The 21,873-nt window shown below is 34.4% G+C and overlaps 1 protein-coding gene and 1 long non-coding RNA gene across 3 annotated transcripts in view; one reads left to right on the plus strand and one right to left on the minus strand.

Moving 5' to 3' along the window:
• csrnp3 (cysteine-serine-rich nuclear protein 3) overlaps window positions 1–21,873 on the plus strand; it is a 120,688-nt gene that overhangs the window by 61,920 nt on the left and 36,895 nt on the right. The gene's annotated exons all lie outside the window — the stretch shown is intronic.
• On the minus strand, window positions 1,593–5,412 carry LOC141376219 (uncharacterized). Its single transcript, XR_012385656.1, has 2 exons — window positions 4,909–5,412; window positions 1,593–4,291 (listed from the first exon to the last, which is right to left on the minus strand). It is a non-coding gene; the product is annotated as an uncharacterized lncRNA (long non-coding RNA).

Raw genomic sequence — 21,873 nt, forward strand, 5'->3', positions numbered from 1 at the left:
ACAGACGTGTCGTTTCAAGAAAGCATCTGCGGTTTACAGTTTACTTTGTAAACTGTGTTTTAATGAGAGCTGCTCAGGCGAAATGATATTGAGTACGCAATGAAATAAAGATTTATTAGCTCTTCATATGCGTTTATTGGAGCTGTACATTGTGTTGGTCTCCGAATCACTGAATTTGCAGTATGAATGGATTTGAAGACGTAATAAGGCAACATTTGGTGTGGCAAAAATTGAAAAATAAGCTGTAATTATCATGAAAGTGCAGTTTATGTCATAATATTGAGTCATTTAAACAGTGATGTAGTATGTCCTGATGGTGCATGTGAGGATTGTTCGTTGTATGTGCAATGACACTGTATTGATTTTGCGTTTGAAGCTCCTTACAATGACTCTTTTTGTAATGGAATTAATGTACATCAGTATGACCACTTACGTCATTATGAAGGGGAATGTCATGTTTGAACAGAGCTTAATAAATGACAGTCACCAGATTTGATTCATGACATGTATACTCGCTGCATTAGATGACATTCATTTAATCAATTACTGGCAAGTATGAGTGAATGCCAAAAAAGCTTTTTTTTTTTTTTTTTTGGCTTTTAAAAGATTTCTTAATGTGTGTTTTATATTTTATTCACAAACTAAAAGGTGAATGTGTGTTAATTAATGTATTGGAGCCCATTTAGAGCTATTTAGTATATTGGTATTGTGCTATAAATCATTAGCGTTTTATTTTATTACAATAATTTTGAATTCAGCGATTTTTAAATAGTATGTAAGCTTAGGTATTATTATATATATATATATATATATATATATATATATATATATATATATATATATATATATATATATATATATATATATATATATATTATAGGTAGGCATGGATCAGGGGTGTCAAAACTCGGTCCTTCATAGTTTAGCTCCAACTTCCTTCAATACACCTGCCTAAATGTTTCTAATACACCTAAAAAAGAGCTTGATTTGCTTGTTCAGGTGTGTTTAATTGCGGTTGTAACTAAAATATGCAGGACACTGGCCCTCCAGGACCAAGTTTTGACACCCCTGGCATAGAGGATTTTTTTTTTATCTAGATTAATCTTGGAATTAATCTAGATTAATCGAAATTAGTATGGCTCATTTAAATTCTGCCGAATTCAATATAATATGTGCGCATTCAGAATATGTGTGCTACCCAAATAATGACTAAAAGTAAGTCTTTGAAAACAGGTTTCTCAAGCCAGGTGGCGCATTAGACTAAAGGCTCATCTCCTGTTTCCAAAATGCATCACAAACTGCTTGAGAAACTGTTCTACTATGATAATTGATGATAAAAATCAATAAAGTTTAATAAGATGTTCTTGAGTTGTCATGAATTTTGAACTGTAGGCCTAAATATGCTCAAAACAGCGATTTTTTGATTACCTTTATCTGACTGAAATCATAACTGAACTAAATCGCGAAATGCAGAAGTTTTTTTTCTTTCCATTTGGCATGAGTTTTTAAATTCCACAACACTCTCACCAGTCCGATTTGTCAGATTTGTTGGCTGTCTTGCTTGCACAAGCTTATTTAACTCTGCCCACAAATTTTCTATAGGATTGAGATCAGGGCTTTGTGATGGCCACTCCAAAACATTCACTCTGTTGTCCTTAAAGCACATTTTAACTAATTTGGCAGTATGCTTAGGGTCATGGTCTGTTTGGAAGACCTATTTGTGGCCAAGTTTTAATTTCCTGGCTGATGTTTTGAGATGTTGCTTCAGTATTTCTACATAATGTTCTTTCTTCATGATGCCATCTATGCTGTGAAGTGGACCAGTCACTCCTGCAGCAAAACCGCACCACAACATGATGCTGCCGCCCCCATACTTCACAGTTGGGATGGTGTTCGTAGGCTTGTAAGCTTTCCCCTTTGTCCTCCAAATGTAACACTGATTATTATGGCCAAATAGTTCAAACTTAGTTCCATCAGACCACAGCACATGTCTCCAAACATTATTATCTTTCAAAGTGTAATTTAGCAAATTATAATCTGGCTTTGTTGTTGATTCTGGCTTGTTGATTTTCCCATGTTGTCACACAAGGAAGCAGTGTGTTTGAGGTTTTCCTTAAATTCTATTCTACAGTTGTGCCTCCAATTAACTTAAATGTCAATTAGCCAATCAGAAACTTCCAAAATCTTGACAGCATCATCTGAGCTTTTCAGAGGCAGAATAATCTTATTGTATGTAAACTTGACTTCCAAGAAAAGGTATAACAATTTCTCAAAAAATATCCCTCTCATTTTTCTGCTATTAAGCATAACAGATCATCCTGACTTACCTAATAGAAAAAAAGTTTAGTCACATTAACATCTTACTTTTTCTTAAATGGTTATGTGCCCTAAACATCTGGTTTCAACAGTATATATTTATAAAACAGTTCTGTCTGGGTTTTGAATCTGATTGTCTTTTTAGAAGAGAATGTAGTTGTTTGGATTGCAACTATGCAGTTTATAAAGATAGTGCCTATTTTTAAATATTTATAATTTTGGAGCATAAGATTCAGTGCATCGGCGGACATCAATCTGTCTGAGCAGACCAAAGAAAGTGATTTTTGACATTCCGCCAGAAGATGATGACAGAGACCGCATAATAAGTCCTTAGGGGAGAAAAACAGCATTTTCTTAGTGGGAATTTGAAACTATAGTTAATCAAATCATTAGAAATCAGGTAAGTGACATTCTAAGTCGATCTCTCTCTTTTTGTATGTTGTAGCGCTGTACTTATATCGGTAACGCTTTACAATAAGGTTCATTAGTTAATGCATTCACTAACATGAACTAATCATGAACAACACATGTACAGCATTTATTAATCATAATTGAACATTTACTAAAGCATTATTAACATTTAAGTCCATGCTTGTTAACATTAGTTAATGCACCATGAGTTAACATGAACTAACAATGAACTAATCTTTTTTCATTAACTAACGTTAACTAAGATGAACAAATACAGTAGTAAATGTGTTTTACATTGTTTGTTCATGTTAGTAAATGCATTACTTAACAATAGCTAATGAACCTTATTGTAAAGTGTGACCCTTAAATCATAGTAATCTGGTAAGTAATCTGGTAGTATTTGCTTTGCTCTGGCTTTTTCAGGGTTCATTATTGTTAAATTCTGATTGCAACAGAAATACTGGGAAATTTATGTAGATTGATGGCATTTCATGTCTTACAATTTTAAAATATGAGCAAAAATGACCAGTTTTGTCTTCACTTTAGACATTACGCTAGAGAATCATTCAATGACTTGGCCTAAAGTGATGCTGGTGAATGAGTAACGGTTTGTGCTGTTCTGACTGTCAGCTGCAGATGTGAAGGAATGATGGAAGAAAGTAGTTCCTCATACAAAATGGTTTTTAAGACTCCATGTTTGATTTTCCTTTTTCACAAATCCTCATTTCACCTCTAAAATGACGACATGAGTTTTGCGAGGTGAAATTAGGATGCTTTTGTTTATATATTACTTGGTTTATGAGGATTATACATAGTATGAGTGTGTGTAAACATGTTATTATAATATTCTAGCACAGTGATTTGCATGTTACACAAAATGTCTAATTCTAATTTGTGTTTATTCAATGTTTATGGTAAATTACAGTGTTTAAACACATTGCAGGAAGTGTAATGAAAATTTCATTACAGCTCTTTAAATGGATCTGTTTGCCAGGACAGCAAGGGTCCCCAAGGGACACGGTGGTAAACACGACTGTATAATTCACAGCGTAACGCCAGGAGCCCTGCTTTATGAGAGCCGCCCGTGACCTTTTACAAACAGATTCTTCTTCTTCTGCTATTTTAATGCTGTGGATTCTGAGGGCTGTGACTCTTCCCAACACTGCTGTGCAGTATGGAATAAATCACGACTGCATTTGTGTTTACTTGCACACTACGGCCACACACACATGGCAGAATCCCATCAGATATATAATTATTGCAGACTCTGGTTTCTGCAGATGAAACCTGCGCTCTCAGGGTCACTCTTTATGGCTCAGCAGGACACGATTTATAAGGTTAAACACAACCTGTGCTGCGTTTCAGAGATGTTGGAGGCTCTTTTTGTAATTTACAGACAAGATACATGTTTAATAAAAAAAATATACACATATACACATAGATATACACATATATCTATGATCGGGAGTTTTCCTGGATGTTAGTATGCATTTTTTTTTATTATGAAAATTTTTATTTGACATCACTTTTCTACATTGATGGATCACTTATCGCAAGGGCATTCCTGACAAAAAGCTTGTGTTTGTGTGTATGGAAATGTACTATTCACTCTCCCTGTTAAATTTGATCTAATCATGTGCTGAAATACACCTCTCCTGCTTTCACTTCTCATACTGACGGAGGGAGCGACTCGTTCGTGAATGAATCTCCGTTATGAACCACTCGTTCGCAATAGACGCATGCTCAGGGTCCTAATGCGATATCTAGTGTATATATCTATGTCACAAATTGAGGAGCGGGGAAAGGAGGCGGGGTGGCACAACAACGCGGGGAAGCCTTCACAAACTGAGGAGCAATCACAAACCGAAAGCAGCAAGAGCGTCAAAGTAGCCAGAAGTCATTCATTTTTTAATGAGAACCGGCGGCGGCAAAACAGCGGCGCGTCTTCATTGGCTATGACGCGGTTCGGCAGCAAGCAATCAGAATGAAGTAGTCCACCGCTTGAGAGGAGTTCAGAGAACACAGACCTGTGAACTTTGGTTCCGACCACAGTTGTTCCCAAGAGTTTGATTATTGCGGTTCCTGGATTTTCAATTATTGAAAATCGCGACGACGTGGGGCCCCCTAATCAAGCGGGGCCCCCCCGCGGTGCGTGCCCTGCGGGCCTGTCCGCTACACCACTGTGGATTACACCAAAGACTCATGGCAAAAAATGCTTTTTAAACTTAGATTTTTTGTCTTGTTTCTAGTCCAAATGTCTAAAAAGTTTTATATCAAGAAGCATTTTCTTGGCAAGCAAAACATATCGTCTTGTTTTCAGAAATAATATGCCAATATTAACTGAGTTTTTCCTTAAAACAAGCAAAATTATCTGCCAATGGGGTTAGCAAAATAATCTTGTTTTTCTTTTGACATAAGAGTATTTTGCTTACCCCATTATCAGATCACCAGCGAACACCAATCAGAAAAGAGATGTTATTAGAAGGACAGAGGGAGTTGTTTTGACGAAAGATTATGAGGGCATGTAAAGTAAAGGCAGAATATGCACAAGTATTTTCATTAAAATATTAAAAAACACTAGAACAGTGTTATATATTTTGCTGAATTGTATAACATTTATACCAGAGGTTTCAGAGTACTGTATGTTCCAATTCAGAGAAATAAGCAATTTTAACTGGTTATTCTAAAAAATAAAACAATAAAAAATATATATTTTGCTCAGGAACTAAATGGAATAAAGAAATTTGATTACTGTAAGGGAATTTATTTTTGGGATATTAAAAATGTTTGTATTGTGCCGAAAACTATTTGCATCTTGTTTTATTTCAATAACCTAAAATATTTTTAATTATGATAATATTCATGACACTTTCTTCCATAATAACATAAGCGTTCATATCGATGTGCATTAATTTCATTACAAAATACACACCCTGTAGTGGTGGAAATTACTTACTGTGCCTGAAAAATACAATTATTTTCCCTGAGATCATTATTAATAATAACAATAATAATAATAATAATGATTTTATAATACATATATGTTCACTACCTGACAAAAGTTTTGTTGTTGATCTCGCTTGTAAGAGCAACAAATAATAACTGGACTTCTAGTTTGTAAAAGTGGCAGAAGGTAGATTACTCTAATGAATGATCTGTTGATCTGCATCCCAACCATCACAAATACTGCAGAAGACCTACTGGAACCAGCATGGACACAACATTCTCACAGAGATAAGTCAAGTTTGGTAAGGGAAAAATCATGGTTTGGGGTTACATTCAGTATGGGGTGTGCGAGAGATCTGCAGAGTAGATGGCAACATCAACAGCCTGAGGTATCAAGACATGTGCTGCCCATTACATTACAAACCACAGCAGAGGGCAAATTCTTCAGCAGGATAGCACTCCTTCTCATACTTCAGCCTCCACAACAAAGCTCCTGAAAGCAAAGAAGGCTCCAGGATTGGTCAGCCCAGTCACCAGATATTAACATTATTGAGCATGTCTGTGGCAAAATGAAGGAGGAGGCATTGAAGATGAATCCAAAGAATCTTGATGAACTCTGGGAGTGCTGCAAGAACGCTTTCTTTGCCATTCCAGATGACTTTATTAATAAGTGATTTGAGTCAGTGCAGAGATGTATGGATGCAGTCCTCCAAGCTCATGATGGAGTCAGACACAATATTCATTCTGTTTCCACTGCAGCATGACTTTATATTCTATACTGGACATTACTTCTGTTCAGTGACAAGACTTTTGTCTTAGCAAAGTCAGACCTTACTGTCCTAATGAAATAATTAAAAATCAAGGCATGATCATATTTTATTTTGGTAAAATCGAATCTAGAGTAATCTAGAGGCCTTTACCTTTCATATAAGTCAGTTATGATACCAAATGATCAACTAGAAGTCAAGCTATTAATTGCTGTTCCTAAAACTTGGATACTGTAGATGACAAGACTTTTGTCAGCTAGAGTATATAGGACACACACACACGCACACAAGAAAACACAATTAGAAATGCTATAAATACGCAAATAAGAAACAAAACAGTGATGTGATTATTAAAATGAAAAATATTATTAATAATAATAAAATACAATACACAACTGTACATTTCATCTCTCTCTCATTCTCTCTTTCTATGAGCTTTCTGTCTCTGTCAGAGATCCATGTCTCATTCTCTCCTTTTCTTTCTCTCTATCTGTCTGAGCTCTCTGTCTCTCTCCATCTCTGTCTGTGTGGCTCCAGTGAGACTTTGTGGGTCTGAGTGTGTGTTGAGTGTAGTTTGCCGTTTCTCTGGCTCTCTCTCTCTCTCTCTGCGCAGACTGCAGTTAAAAGACTGAGTTAGAGAGAGACGCTCCTGTCATGCACTGATCTGACCCCGCTTCTGTTTACTGAACACTGTCTAACATCCCGCAGAAAAACACTGCAGCACAGGAAAAATGAGCTAGGAATGAGTTTTTGGTTACTCAACCTTCATGCAGAATCTTACGAACATTTGAAGCTGCATTTTCTACCATGCATGTCTGTTCAGTTCTAAAAGAGGAAAAAAAAACATTAAAATTGTGAAAATGTTATATGATGATAATTTTTATCTCAAATGCAGTTTTATTGATGTTTTGATGTTTGCTTACAAAATTTGAGAACCATCAGTGTCTAAAGCATCAAATCAAAGAAGAATAAGATACGAAAAATATCAAATATCTTTTGATTTTATTTACCAGAAAAAATATCTATTTTTATTAAGATTCTATTTACTTTTTTGATTATAATTAAAGTGTGATATTAAAGTAAATGTTGTGTTTATTTTACATTGTACTCCTTTTGTTTTAAAAACAATTATGCTATTTTTATTTATTTATTTATTTATTATAATGTTTTTAGATGGGCATTTAGTGTTTTTTATAGCTTCTATTTATTCTTTTCTTTTAGTACTTAACATTTTTCTTGTTGCTTAACCTTATCCTTAAATTAATATATATATATATATATATATATATATATATATATATATATATATATATATATATATATATATATATATATATATATATATATATATACACACACATACAGTTGAAGTCAGAATTATTAGCCCTCTTTTGATTTATTTTTTTTTTTTTTAATATTTCCCAAATGGTTTAACAGAGCAAAGACATTTTCACCGTATGTCTGATAATATTTTGTTTTCTTCTGGAGAAAGTCTTATTTGTTTTATTTCGGTTTGAATAAAAGCAGTTTTAAAAATTTTTAACCACCATTTTAAGGTGAATATTGTTAGCCCCTTTAAGCTATATATGTTTTTGATAGTCTACAGAACAAACCATTGCAAAACAATAACTTGCCTTATTACCCTAACCTCTAGCTAACCTAATTAACCTAGTTAAGCCTTTTAATGTCACTTCAAGCTGTATAGAAGTGTCTTGAAGAATATCTAGTCAAATATTATTTACTGTCATCATGGCAAAGATAAAATAATTCATTAGAAATGAGTTAATAAAACTATTATGTTTAGAAATGTGTTGAAAAAAATCTTCTCTCCATTGAACAAAAATTGGGGAAAAAATAAACAGGGGAGCTTATAATTCTGAATTACTTAAACTGTATATATAAATGTAAAAATGTAACAATTAAAATAATAAACACTAATCAGAAAAGTGGTGTAATTTAAGAGGTAAAAGAGTAAGAAAATGAGAGAGCCAAAAAAAATATAAAAATTTATAAGAATGCTAATTTTGAGCTACATGTCAAAACTATTAGTGGCATTTATCCATGTAATGGATTTCTTAGAATAAGATTTAATTTAGACAGTAATGCTTGAAAAATATTAAATCTCATGAACATTTTTTATATAGTTGTTCTATTGTTAAATCTTTTTGGGACTGATTGATGAGTTTGGTTGATGACCAAAAATATAATACCTGCATTTGACTATCACATAGTGAAATTTGGCCTTTTTTATGAAAAACAAAGAAATTGAATTTCTGTGTAATATTATGTTGATTGTAGTAAAATTTATTATTCACAAATGAAGATTTGTTAAAGTTTCTCCTTGTTTCAAAGCATTTAAAAATGATTTCAACATTTCATATAAGTCTATAAAACAAGTAAAAACAAAAGGTGCCTCAAAGCTTTTTCAAAACTTTTGTCGACTTATATGGACTGATCCCCCTGAATGTGATGTATTTTCTTTTGTAGTATTTAAGGTTTATTCATGTTATTATTAATATTAGTTTGTACTGTTTTGTTTATTATATGCTGCTTGGATATATAGTTATAAATGTTTAACAATGGAAGTCGAAAGTGCCTATTTGTTTTTTTAAGGTTAAAAATAAAAAATTAAAATAAACCTAGACAGCTTACTATGTTTTAGAACAAAGCCTTTGTGCTCATTCATTCTCCTGTTCTCCGTCTGAGCGAGAGGAATTGACCATGATGACAGGGTTCAAGTCTGTCTGAGAACGGTTCCAAAAAGCAGGTAAAACAAAAACCAAAGACAAAAAATAAAATAAATAAGTAAATAACAGGGTAAGGACGTGGTAAGATCTGAAAATGTGGTAAAAATCAGGCAGCCGCAAGGGCTTTACTTTTTCTAGATTGCGTTTTGGTTGGGTTTAGGGAAGGGAGGGGGCGGGGGTATCAGTCAGTCGGTCAGTCAGTTGACACGACCTCTGGTGGATTTTTGTGAGCAGAGCACGCGTAAATTGCACTTGCAAAGAACACCAGTGGCCTCTGGTGGATTTGCGAAAACAAAAACTGCAAAAAATGTAACTCCTGGGAAAATATTTTCATGATATCCAGAAAAGTATGTAGGGGTACATATCAATGAAGAGCCTGGGGTAGAGGTCTGCATTCTGAATAAAGCGCGGGAGTGGTCGATAACTGGTTTAATTTAGGACTGGAGCAGGTGGTACAATATCACTCAAGACTCCTGAGCGAGCGAGCGAGCATGCGTACAGTATGTATTTGTGTGAATGAGACAGCGGGATGCTGCGTTTAGCTTGTTTGTTGCTCTCTCTTTGTGTGTGTGTGTGTGTGTGTGTGTGTGTGTGTGTGTGTGTTTGTGTGTGTGTGTGTGTGTGTGTGTTTGAATGAGAGAGAAAGCGTGATGCCTATGTGTGTGTGTCACTTGCTTGGTGCATATGTGTGTGTGTGTGTGTTTGTGTGTTTGTGTGTTTGTGTGTGTGTGTGTGTGTGTGTGTGTGTGTGTGTGTGTGTGTGTGTGTGTGTGTGTGTGTGTGTGTGTGTGTGTGTGTGTGTGTGTGTGTGTGTGTGTTTATACAGACAGCTTGTTATAAGTCAGAACTCTGTATAGCTGGGTGGTTTTCAGTTTTGTTCTCCCACCTGCCAATTAGCGGTAACGGGCGCGCCGGGTAGAAAATGGGGTGGATATAAAACAAAATTTAGCCCCGCGCAGATCTCTAGCCCGAGGCTCAACAAGATTTGACCAAAAATTTTAATCTTATTTTAAATGTACCCCTGGTTGAGAAACACTGTTTTGAAGTACTTCATTTTATCCAGAAGAACATGTAAAAACCTATGATGACATTCAACGTGGATAAAGTTTTTATATTTTGATAAATTACTAATTTCTCACAAAATGAAGATGCTTTTACTGTAGTGATGTCATAAGAAAATAATTCTAGGTTGCAGATTTTATTTTTCACTTTAAAAACTTTTATTTTTTTAATGCAAAGCTTCCCCCAAAACCAATAAAGATGAGCACGAATCTAAATGTTTTTTTCGTTGAAAGCACGAATCGCTCACAATGAAATCAACAACATGAGTTGAGAAAGAAAACCTGATGTCATGTCGACTTTTAACATGGATCCGATTTCATATGTACATAAATCAGTATAAACACCAACCCTTCTGTGGAGTTCAGCCGCCCTTTGGGTCTGATTATGAGCATGACTCATATCACACAGAGCGTCTTCCAGCAACTGGTTAGTGTTAGTTAAAGGAACGGAGCATGCTTTAACTGACCCGTATGACTCGGAGTGCTGGTTTCCCAGGCTGAAGGCCAAACAGAGGTTAGCATGGAGTTAATTACACACCACAGAAATACCAAACAGCCTATAAAACATCCAGAAGTGGAGCAAAGACTATAGAGAGAGGCTTCTGAGAGAAAATTTAAAGGTCAAATCCTCAAAGCTGAGACTTGTTACCTTTCCAATTGTCTCTCTATAGTAAAGATACAAGTAGTTCAATTATGCCTCTTTTTATAAGATGTAAAATAACTCTCTGATGTTCCTGGAGTGTGTGTGTGTGTATGTGTGTGTGTGATGTTTTAGCTCAAAATAACCCACAAATATCTCTCTGAAACTACCCCTTTTAGGTTTTGATTCAAATTGTGTCCTTTTTGGTGACTGTCACTTTAAATTCAAGTGAGATTGTGCCCCTTTTGAAAGAGGGTGGAGCTATAAATACCTTTGTGTCTGCATAGAGGTAGATTCAAAACTCTATGGGCGGATGGCTGCTTCTCACTCAAGGCTCTTTATGCTAATGAGGGAGATGACTAATGGGGGGGGCTTTTAATATTTGATGACAAGTACAAACGGATAATGTCAATCAAAGTGTTTCTGCTAACATTTTATCATGTATGATTATCAGAGATGTATAGTAACTACTGTACTTAAGTACTAAAAGGCTGTATCTGTACTCTACTGGAGGATTTTTTTTTTCTTCTACTTACACTTTTACTTCAGTACATATCTTCGATGAGTTTAATACTTTTACTCTGATAGATTTTTTATGTGCTGCATCGTTACTCGTTACAATAACAAAAATGTTATGAATCATTCCAAACCCACTGCTAGAGCAGCCAGCCTGATCTCACGAGGAAACGTAAGTATTTTACGCTTTGTCAGTTTAGTGGCTAATTCGTAGGAGTTCGTATGAGTTCAGTCGTAAGAAAATGTAAGATTTTAAAAAGGAGGCGTGGCACCCAACCCCACCCTTAACCCCAACAGTCATTGGGTGATGAGCAAATCATACTAAATAAGACCAATTAGATCGTACAAATTCATACGAATTCTCCACTAAATCAAAAAGTTACGAATTGCCGTGAGATTGTGTTGGAGCAGCAGATGGCTCTGTCACGGGTTTGAATAACCTGGCTCGTCATCATTCAGACGATCAAAGACGACAGCGCTGCCTGCCTACATTGAGAGCACTTTAGTTTGTTTTCGACATAGAAAACCCAGAAATTCCACCTTCACTTTCAACTGTTCCTGGCGATGAGGAAGAAGACCACCCGTGGCCCTATTTAAAGTCCATGTTTGCATTAGTCAGAGTGAAAAACAATTCATATAGAATGAAATGCATACTCTGCCTCCCGAAAGATTATGAAATAATGGCCTTCAAAAATTCACTGTCGAATTTGAAGAAACATATCAAGTTAAGATAAAAAATTTAAACACAGCAGTTTGAGCTATCCATAAGTGCTAGATAAGTTAACCAACGTTAGCTACTCGCAGTTCATAACATGCTGCGATGTTTACTTAACCTTAACTAGCTAGCTATCATAAAGGCTGTGTCATGCTAAATGATGTTTTTGACGCATATATATATATATATATATATATATATATATATATATATATATATATATATATATATATACTGTATATATATATATACTGTATATACATATATATATATATATATATATATATATATATATATATATATATATATATATATATATATATATATATACATACTGTATATATATATATATATATATATATATATATATATATATATATATATATATATGTATATGTATATGTATATATATATATATATATATATATATATATATATATATATATATATATATAATTATTAAAAATAATAATCATAAACCATGTTTCTTTTTGTTCTGCTTATTCACGTTTACTGCTTTTTTAACACGATACTTGTACTTTTACTTTTAGTATTTGAGTAGTACATTTTAGAATAAACTACTTGCAATACTTAAGTACAAAAAATGTTGAATACTTTAGTACTTCCACTTAAGTATGGAGTTTAAAGAGCACTTCTACTTCTACTCAAGTCCCTTTTTTTAATAGAGCACTTGTACTTTTTCTAAGTCAGGGTCTCTGGTACTTTATGCATCTCTGTTGATTATAACAAATAGAATAAATACATTTTTACCAGTAGAAGCTGTTGCATTCATACACTGTTGCATTCATACACCGTTGCCACACAACTGTTTAAACCCTTCATAAAAGTGATTTTTGCATAATAGGTCCCCTTTAAAGCATCTTTTGCTAGTGACAGAATGTTGGAGATCAGAAAATTGAGCAAGTAAAGCTCTCATAAACTTTAATCACTGCAGCTGAGTCATCGCTTCAGGCTTTAAATGGAGTCATTGTTTAAGAATGACATTCATTTTCCTTTGATTTAGTCTCTATTCCAGAGGTCACCTCAGCGGAATGAACCGCCAACTATTCCAACATGTTTTACACAGCGGATGACCTTCCCGCTGCAAGCCAGTACTGAGAAACACCCATACACACTCATTAATACACATGCACTATAGCCAATTTAGTTTATTTAATCCACCTATAGCGCATGTGTTTGGACTGTGAGGGAAACCAGAGCACCCATAGGAAACCCACACCAACATGGGGAGAACATGCAAACTCCACACAGAAATGCCAACTGACTCAGCTAAGACTCAAACCAGCAACCTTCTTGCTGTGAGGTGACAGTGCTAACCACTGAGCCATCGTGCCGCCAGAATGATGCATGATTTTCATTTTTTTCTCTCTGTCTATATTGTCAGTCAGGACTTGGGTTATTGTTCTTTTATGCTAGTTTATCAGCAACACTACCGGCACATTAAAAAGCATCCCGTTATTACAAAGCGCTTTTAAAATCCTCAGGCAGCAGAAATAATGACTTTTTTTTCTTTTTTGGCACCGGGCTTCCATTTTTCATGCTGCCGTCACAGCCAATGATTTGATTTGGAAGCAGACTCCTCATTTGCATATGGCCTAAATATAGTCGGAGGATGTCTATGCAAACAAAGCATAATTTATTTACATTTCTGATATTCTAACATGCCCAAAATCACAAAATGAGACATGAATATATATATATATATATATATATATATATATATATATATATATATATATATATATATATATATATATATACACACATACACACACACACACAGTTGAAGTCAGAATTGTTAGCCCCCCTGAAATATTAGCCTGTTTATTTTTTTTCCCAATTTCTGTTTAACGGAGGGAATATTTTTTAGCAAATTTCTAAACATGAGTTTTATTAACTCATTTCTAATAACTGATTTATTTTATCTTTGCCATGATGACAGTAAATAATATTTTACTTGATATTTTTCAAGACACTTCTATACAGCTTAAAGTGACATTTAAAGGCTTAACTAGGTTAATTAGGTTAACTAGGCAGGTTAGGGTAATTAGGCAAGTTATTGCATAACGATGGTTTGTTCTGTAGACTATCGAAAAAATAAATAGCTTAAAGAGGCTAATAATTTTGACCTTAAAATGGTCTTAATTACAAACTGCTTTTATTCTAGCCGAAATAAAACAAACGAAACCTTCTCCAGAAGAAAAAATATTATCAGACATACTGTGAAAATTTACTTGCTCTGTTCAACATCATGTAGGAAATATTTTTAAAAGAAGAAAAATCAAATGGAGGCTAAAAATTCTGACTTCACCTGTATATATAAATTAAAAAATGCTGGTTTGTTTTAACCCAGTGTTGGGTTGGGGTCTATAATTAACCTGTTAGTTTACAACAACTCAGGATTTTGTATATATAATGTAAAATAAGATTTTGAGCACTACAGAGCTACCTATCAGGGAGCATCCAAACCATCATTGGACCTCAAAAGTGGCTAATTTTGGGAAGCAGAAACAGAAAATATATTTGTTCTTATTCAAATTAATTCAGAGGAGATATTTGATGTTAAGTACACCATATAAGACACATAATTCATAATTTATTTTTGAAGGACTTAAATATGTACTATTTGAACTAGGGAATCTAATATATATATATATATATATGTTTTATATCTTGCCCAGAAACTAAAAGAGAAATAAATATTTTAGATTAATGTAATGGAGCCAATTTGAAAGATATATAAAAATATATTTTTTATATGTTAATGTTTTACAGTATATTTTATGTATTTAATACAATACTTTATGATCAACTTTAATTTGAAAATTTTTTCATTAAAACACATTTTCATTTGTAAAATACAAAACTGTTTTAACTAAAAAGGTTTGTTACTTGCTATACAAAGGAGGTATGAATCTATCTACAAACAGAAAATTATGACTAAAATTTAATAAAATGAAGAAAAAAAACCCACAAAAGTTGGTAAATATATATATATATATATATATATATATATATATATATATATATATATATATATATATATATATATATATATATATATACATATATATATACAGTTGAAGTCAGAATTATTAGCCCCCTCGTGATTTTTGTTTTCTTTTTTAAATAATTCCCAAATGATTTTTAACAGAGCAATGACATTTTCACAGTGTGTCTGACAATATTTTTTCTTCTGGAGAAAGTCTTATTTGTTTTATTTCGGCTAGAATAAAAGCAGTTATTAATTTTTTTAAAACTATTTTTGGGACAAAATTATTAGCCCCTTTAAGCTAATTTTTATTCGATAATCTACTGAACAAAACATCGTTATACAATAACTCGACTAATTACCCTAACCTGTGTAGTTACCCTTATTAACCTAGTTAAGCCTTTTAATGTCACTTTAAGCTGTATAGAAGTGTCTTGAAAAATATCTAGTAAAATATTATTTACTGTCATCATGGAAAAGATAAAATAAATCAGTTATTAGAAATGAGTTTTTAAAACTATTATGCTTAGAAATGTGCTGAAACAATCTTCCCAAAACAGAACAGAAATTAGGGAAAAAAATAAACAGGGGCGCTAATAATTCAGGGGGGCTAATAATTCTGACTTCAACTGTGTATATATATATATATATATATATATATATATATATATATATATATATATATATATATATATATATATATATATATAATAAAAAGTAAAAGTAAAGCATTCATTCTATTTCTTTTCAGCCTAGTCCCTTTATTAATCTGGGGTCATCAAAGCGGAATAAACCGTCGACTTACCCAGCATATAAGTTTTATGCAGCAGATGCCCTTTCAGCTGCAACCCATCACTGGGAAACATCCATAAACTCTCATTCACACACACACTCTACGGACAATTTAGCTTACCCAATTCACCTATAGCGCATGTGTTTGGACTGTAGGGGGAAACCGGAGCACCCGGAGGAAACCCACGCCAACACGGGGTGAACATGCAAACTCCACACAGAAATGCCAACTTACCCAGCCGGGGCTCAAACCAGTGACCTTTTTGCTGCAATCGTGCCACCCACTGTGACGCCAAGTAAACTATAATTTACTATTAATTTATATTCATCTAAATCAACCTCAGATTTTATTTAAAATTAATTATAATCATTTTATATTTATTTAAAAATGTAATGTTTAAATGTAATATTCAATAACCTCTTTATTAGATTAAAACACAACTTCAAGTCTATAAATGCTTTAAGTATTTAAATAAATTTGTAACATTTCAGATAAGAAAAATCTCCATTTCCAACACAATCCCACGGCAATTCGTAACTTTTTCATTTAGTGGCTAATTCGTATGAATTTGTACGATCTAATTCGTACAATTTAGTACGATTTGCTTATCCCCCAATGATGGTTGGGGTTAGGGGTGGGGTCAGGTGCCACGCCTCCTTTTTAAAATCGTACCATTTCGTACGACTGAACTCGTACGAATTAGCCACTAAACTGGCAAAACGTAAAATACTTACGTTTTCTCGTGAGATCAGGCTGCCATTTCTCTCATCTTGTGTGTATCATCCTCATCTGGTATTTTTCCATTATGCTTGCGAAATGTAATATGGGACTGAGTTCGGCACCAAGGTTACATGCTTAATAAAGCAAATATAAGATTGAAAAAACATACAACAAACCTCCTCACACCGAGCGCACTTAAAATGCAACCGACGTAGGCAGCTCACTATGTTTTGGAACAGAGCCTCGGAGTCTGTGTGTGTGTGTGTGTGTGTGTCTACTGCCAGTCATATGTTTTGCATCTTTACGTAATGGATCTCCTGGTATGAGATCCCATAAGAAAGAAAGAGAGGGAATGGAAATTAGACATGACTGTTATACAATAGGCAGCATTCCAAGATAAAGCGGAAAACGAGAGGGAATAATTAGATTTTTTTTTTGCCGAAATCAAGCTCTGAGCCATTCAAGACAGTTTATTCTGCTCACTAATGGGTCACGGACCCGCAAGGCCATGGATTTCAGACAGGATAAACATTTTACATGGAAGAAAAATGAAGTAGTGTTTGATTATTTTGAACCGATATGCTGGAAGCCGTAACTCGCTACTGTAATTCTGCAGATTGTCACAAAGCCTTCGAATGTTTCAGCTTTCCCACAAATCAGATCATAGCACACAAGCTCTACTGTCTCTCAAGACGTTTCCCGCAAGAAATCCTGGTCCAGGATAAATCCATCTGTGGCCAGAAACACCGTCAGAGCTCTGATTTAAACCTTTATTAAATCCAAAACACACACACAAGCGCTTCCCTCCTCAAGCCAGCTGCCTTGCCACTAAAATGCTCATAAATGCTTTAAAACGCGCTATGAAATCTGTTATAGGTGGGATTAAGCACTTCAAAATGAACGATCGGCGCTTAAACGTTCTTTATTTGAAGGATTTGCTGATTTAGAGGCTTCTCACTGGTGTTTTAAGTAAGTTGAAATACAGTATACTTAGTAGGATTTAAACAAACTGATAATAAATGATCCATTCTGTTTATTACAATCTAGTTGCTTGTTTAAACTACTTATTTAAAATGAACTGAAGACAATAATTGAGATTTTTTAAAGGCAGCTTAATTGTTTTATGTGTTAAATCCACATAAACTTGTTAAGTTAACTTGATCGATTTGTGTTGGAACAACATGATTGAATTGTAAGGAGCCTTGGATGTTTTACAGAGCACTGATGTACAATAGCCAGAGGGTTTGGTGTGTAAATAGACCATTTTGAGGGATGTAAACAGTAACAGGGTCTCTGCAGATATGATAATGTCAAATTTAAGACCTTTTAAGACCTTTTTAAGACCATTAAGTATTAAATTTAAGACCTATATCGCAATATCAAAAACACGCGAGAGAAAATGTAAAAGCACAAAATTAGGGGTAAAATAACGTTATTTAAATTGAACAGTACTAAAGTCAGGTTAAATGCACCATTGAACTACAGAAAACATCTTAATGCAGATTTATACTTTCACCTGGCACCGCACAACTCACGAAACGGATTAAGGCTTTTATACTTGACACATTCACCATTGAGATATTTTTTTTAAATGACAGGGGGCGGTCCAAAAAAACAGAAAGTAAAATCAGACGAATAAAAAGATAATCATTATCATTGAAGATGTTTTTGGGGGCCTCTTTTTTGTTGTTTTAAAAAACCTATCCCTCAGGTTTTTTCAAAGTTTTACAAAAACTTTCCTTCTTTCCCATGGCTATTACAATTTCTAGCCAATAATTATTGGTCATTCTGGCAAGCAGAAATGTAACTGTGATAGAAAATAGGTAAAATTAGGTGATTAGTTATTATAGCCTACTGTACTATTCACTTTTCAAATAAATCCCACTATCAATCCCATTTTATCAGTAAAATAAAGTGAACTAGTGTCTGCTGTACAGTGTTTTGTAAAGTACAGTCAAGTACTTCAATTACTCTGTTGTGGTAATACTATAGTTGCTATGGTAACACAACAAGTTTATTAAAAACAAACTACCCAGTGCTTTAGTTTTTTTTTTTTTTTTTTACAATATAGGGTATATTTTTCTACAGTTCAACACACTTTACTGTAGTAAAACTACACTGTAATTCATTTTATCAGTTCACTATTCTTAATACTACAGTATGCTGAAGCATCTCTGGAGAGCAAAAGCACACAAGGAGTCCGGCGGAGCGAGAGCAGATCATTCGCAATAAGTGTTTTGAGAGCTCGCAAGCAGTTTTGCCCATGAACAAAGGAAACCGGCGCGTGAGCAGAGATTCGCTCTCTCGTATTACAGCGCTCCCAACTTATAAAACTGCGCTTGCGACATTTGTCAATAAAATAACGGCATACTCTGCCAGCCGTAATCATGTTGCGCGCTCTCAAAGCGAACTTCAGCAAACACAGCGATGTCACATGAGGAGTTTAATATCAGAAAGCTGATTGGCTATTGCAAGTTGACCTTTTTGTAGTTTTAATACCGCAAATTACAATTGGACTAGTGAAATAAAGAACTACAACACCCCAAAAACCTAGCAACAACAACAAAAAGAATTTAAATGGGCATTAGATGTAGCGTTACATGGACAAAAATAAGACCTGTGCAAAAATATTTAAGACCTAGAACAGCAAATTTAAGAATTTTTAAAGCCATAAATTTTGATTTTTTAATTTAAGACTTTTTAAGACTTTTTAAGACCCCGCGGGGACCCTGAGTAACAGTGGTCCTAATGTATTTCCTGTTTTACATTTTTACCATAGCTTCCGATATTAGTTACACATACTGATAAATAATGTTAAGACACACAGTAAAAAATAAACTGTTGAGAAAACATAAAAAAATAAGACAACTTAATGCAGTATGAACTTTGAATTGTCTCAACAACTGTTTTTTAGTTTTTCTCTGTAACATTTTTTTGTTCAGCTGACATAGTTTTGTTTATTTATGCAATGATGATTATTGTATTTTACTAATAAAGATATTCTTGTCACATCAACTAAAGCAACAGTTACATTGTTAAATGTACAATTAAATTGTTAGTCTACATTTTTATCATTCAAAGAACATCAAATTTTATTTTTGAACAAAAAATGATGCGCAATATAGAGATTGACATAGGATTTGCCATAACTTCAATTGCTGGCTGCTGAAATCCTGACTTAATTACAGCACATCCGAATGCTCCCTCTTTACCGCAGTGACCAGTGTCACACAACGCTGCAAGCTAAAATCAAAGTGTTTTGACACAGCGTTTATTCGGCCTCTAATAGCTGGATGACCACACGCCCTGTTTGTGTTTTCTGTGCGTTTATGTGCCATCAACTGGAAGGATTTCCTGAAGCAAGCGCTGTAATGCTAACATTAATGATCGCCTCACAGCTTCACTCCCAGGAGCTTTCCGAACTAATTTAGACACACTCAAATTCAGGCTTTATTTACTGATCACGAGGAGGACTGGGCCATATAGGGAGCTATAATCATTGTATTGCTTGGATATTCGAGATATATGTGGGTCAAAGATGAAAAGGGAGGTTTTAAAGCATCAAAAAAGTTGGGATTTCAGCTTTAAATAAATAAATTAAATATCAGACATATTTGCGCTGATTTACAGGCTACTAAAATGTCATTCAGTGCAACTATTTGTGTATAATATAAATATAAATATAACTAGCATTATCAGGCTTATCATAATTAATAATAATTATTAAAAGACTCTATTTGGCTGATTGGTGGCAGAGTGGGTAGCACGTTCGCCTCACAGCAAGAAGGTTGCTGGTTCGAGCCTCAGCAGGGTCAGTTGGTGTTTCTGTGTGGAGTTTGCACATTCTCCTCGTGTTCGCGTGGGTTTCCTTCAAGTGCTCCGGTTTCCCCCACAAGTCCACAGACATGCGCTACAGGTGAATTGGTTAAGCTAAATTTTCTGAAGTGTATGTGTGTGAATGAGTGTTTATGGATGTTTCCCAGTGATGGGTTGCAGGAGGAGGGGCATCTGCTGCATAAAACATATGCTTGATAAGTTGGCGGTTCATTCCGCTGTGGCTACCCCAGATTAATAAAGGGAGTAAGGGATTATATATATACATATATATTATATCATGATGCTACTGTGTTTTTTAATATGAATAATTTAATTTAATATTAGAATGATTTACTGAAATGATTCAGAGACATGAATCAGACATTTCAGCTCCCGTACTGTGTTTGGAAATGCTCGTGTTTCTGGCGAGCGCGTCAAGTATAAAAGCCTTTACAGTTCTGTGCGCACTCAGTAGAGGCTCGAGCTAAGCGCACACACATAGCTCGCAACAAAGACTAACGAACGCAACAAGTTGTTTTCTTATATAAGTGGAAATACAAGCAATCTGACTGAGTGAGAGTATCTTTCAAATGTGCATTAACTGCAATGCAAAGTTTTGATTGCCTAGCTGCTAACGGTAACATCATCCACATCGCTATGTCAGCAGTCAATCGCCTAAATTAGTATAACAATAATAGTTAAATAAACGCATTCGGTTACAATGAAAACAGTATTGTTTTGCGTAAGCTTTAATAAATCTTAAACATTAAAAATGCTTTTACATCAGCTGTATTTACAAACATAGCCTGTTAATAGCGTAATCTAATAATAAACTATGCTTATTAAGAAATTGTAAAAAAAATAAATAAATAAAAAGCTCATTTTTACACTTGCCAAATTGGGCGGCTTTAAAAAGACGTAGGCGGGTATAGAAAAAATGAGCGGCTTTGCAACAGTCTATCTACGACCATAACCACCCTACGGTGGCTGGGAATGAGCTTTTTACAGTGTCTGCTATAATGTTAATGTTGTTTTTGGTGTGTTTACATTAATGGATAGGGCCACTGTGTAAATGCACAGTACAGTTACGAGCTTATTGCCGAGTTATATCGTTATGATAACATACTATATGCCTTCAGTGGTTTCCTGAAGATAAATACCAAAAAATAACACAACTGGAATAACTACACCAGTCGCGATCGTCTGATCTCATATGAAGCAGGAGATCGCGAGGACATGTGATGACGTGTGCAGGTGCTGTAGTGCTGTCCAAATTCTTAGGGGTAAATTTTGAAGCCCTTGCCCTTATTCCTCGGTTGTAAGGGCCAAGGGGAAAGGTAAGGGGTAGGGGTACAAAACTAGAACTGGGAGTGGGCATAAGTATATTTTCTGTTTTCTTCTTACCTCCTCTA

This window comes from Danio rerio, chromosome 9, assembly GCF_049306965.1.
Source record: "Danio rerio strain Tuebingen ecotype United States chromosome 9, GRCz12tu, whole genome shotgun sequence".
Classification (NCBI taxonomy): domain Eukaryota; kingdom Metazoa; phylum Chordata; class Actinopteri; order Cypriniformes; family Danionidae; genus Danio; species Danio rerio.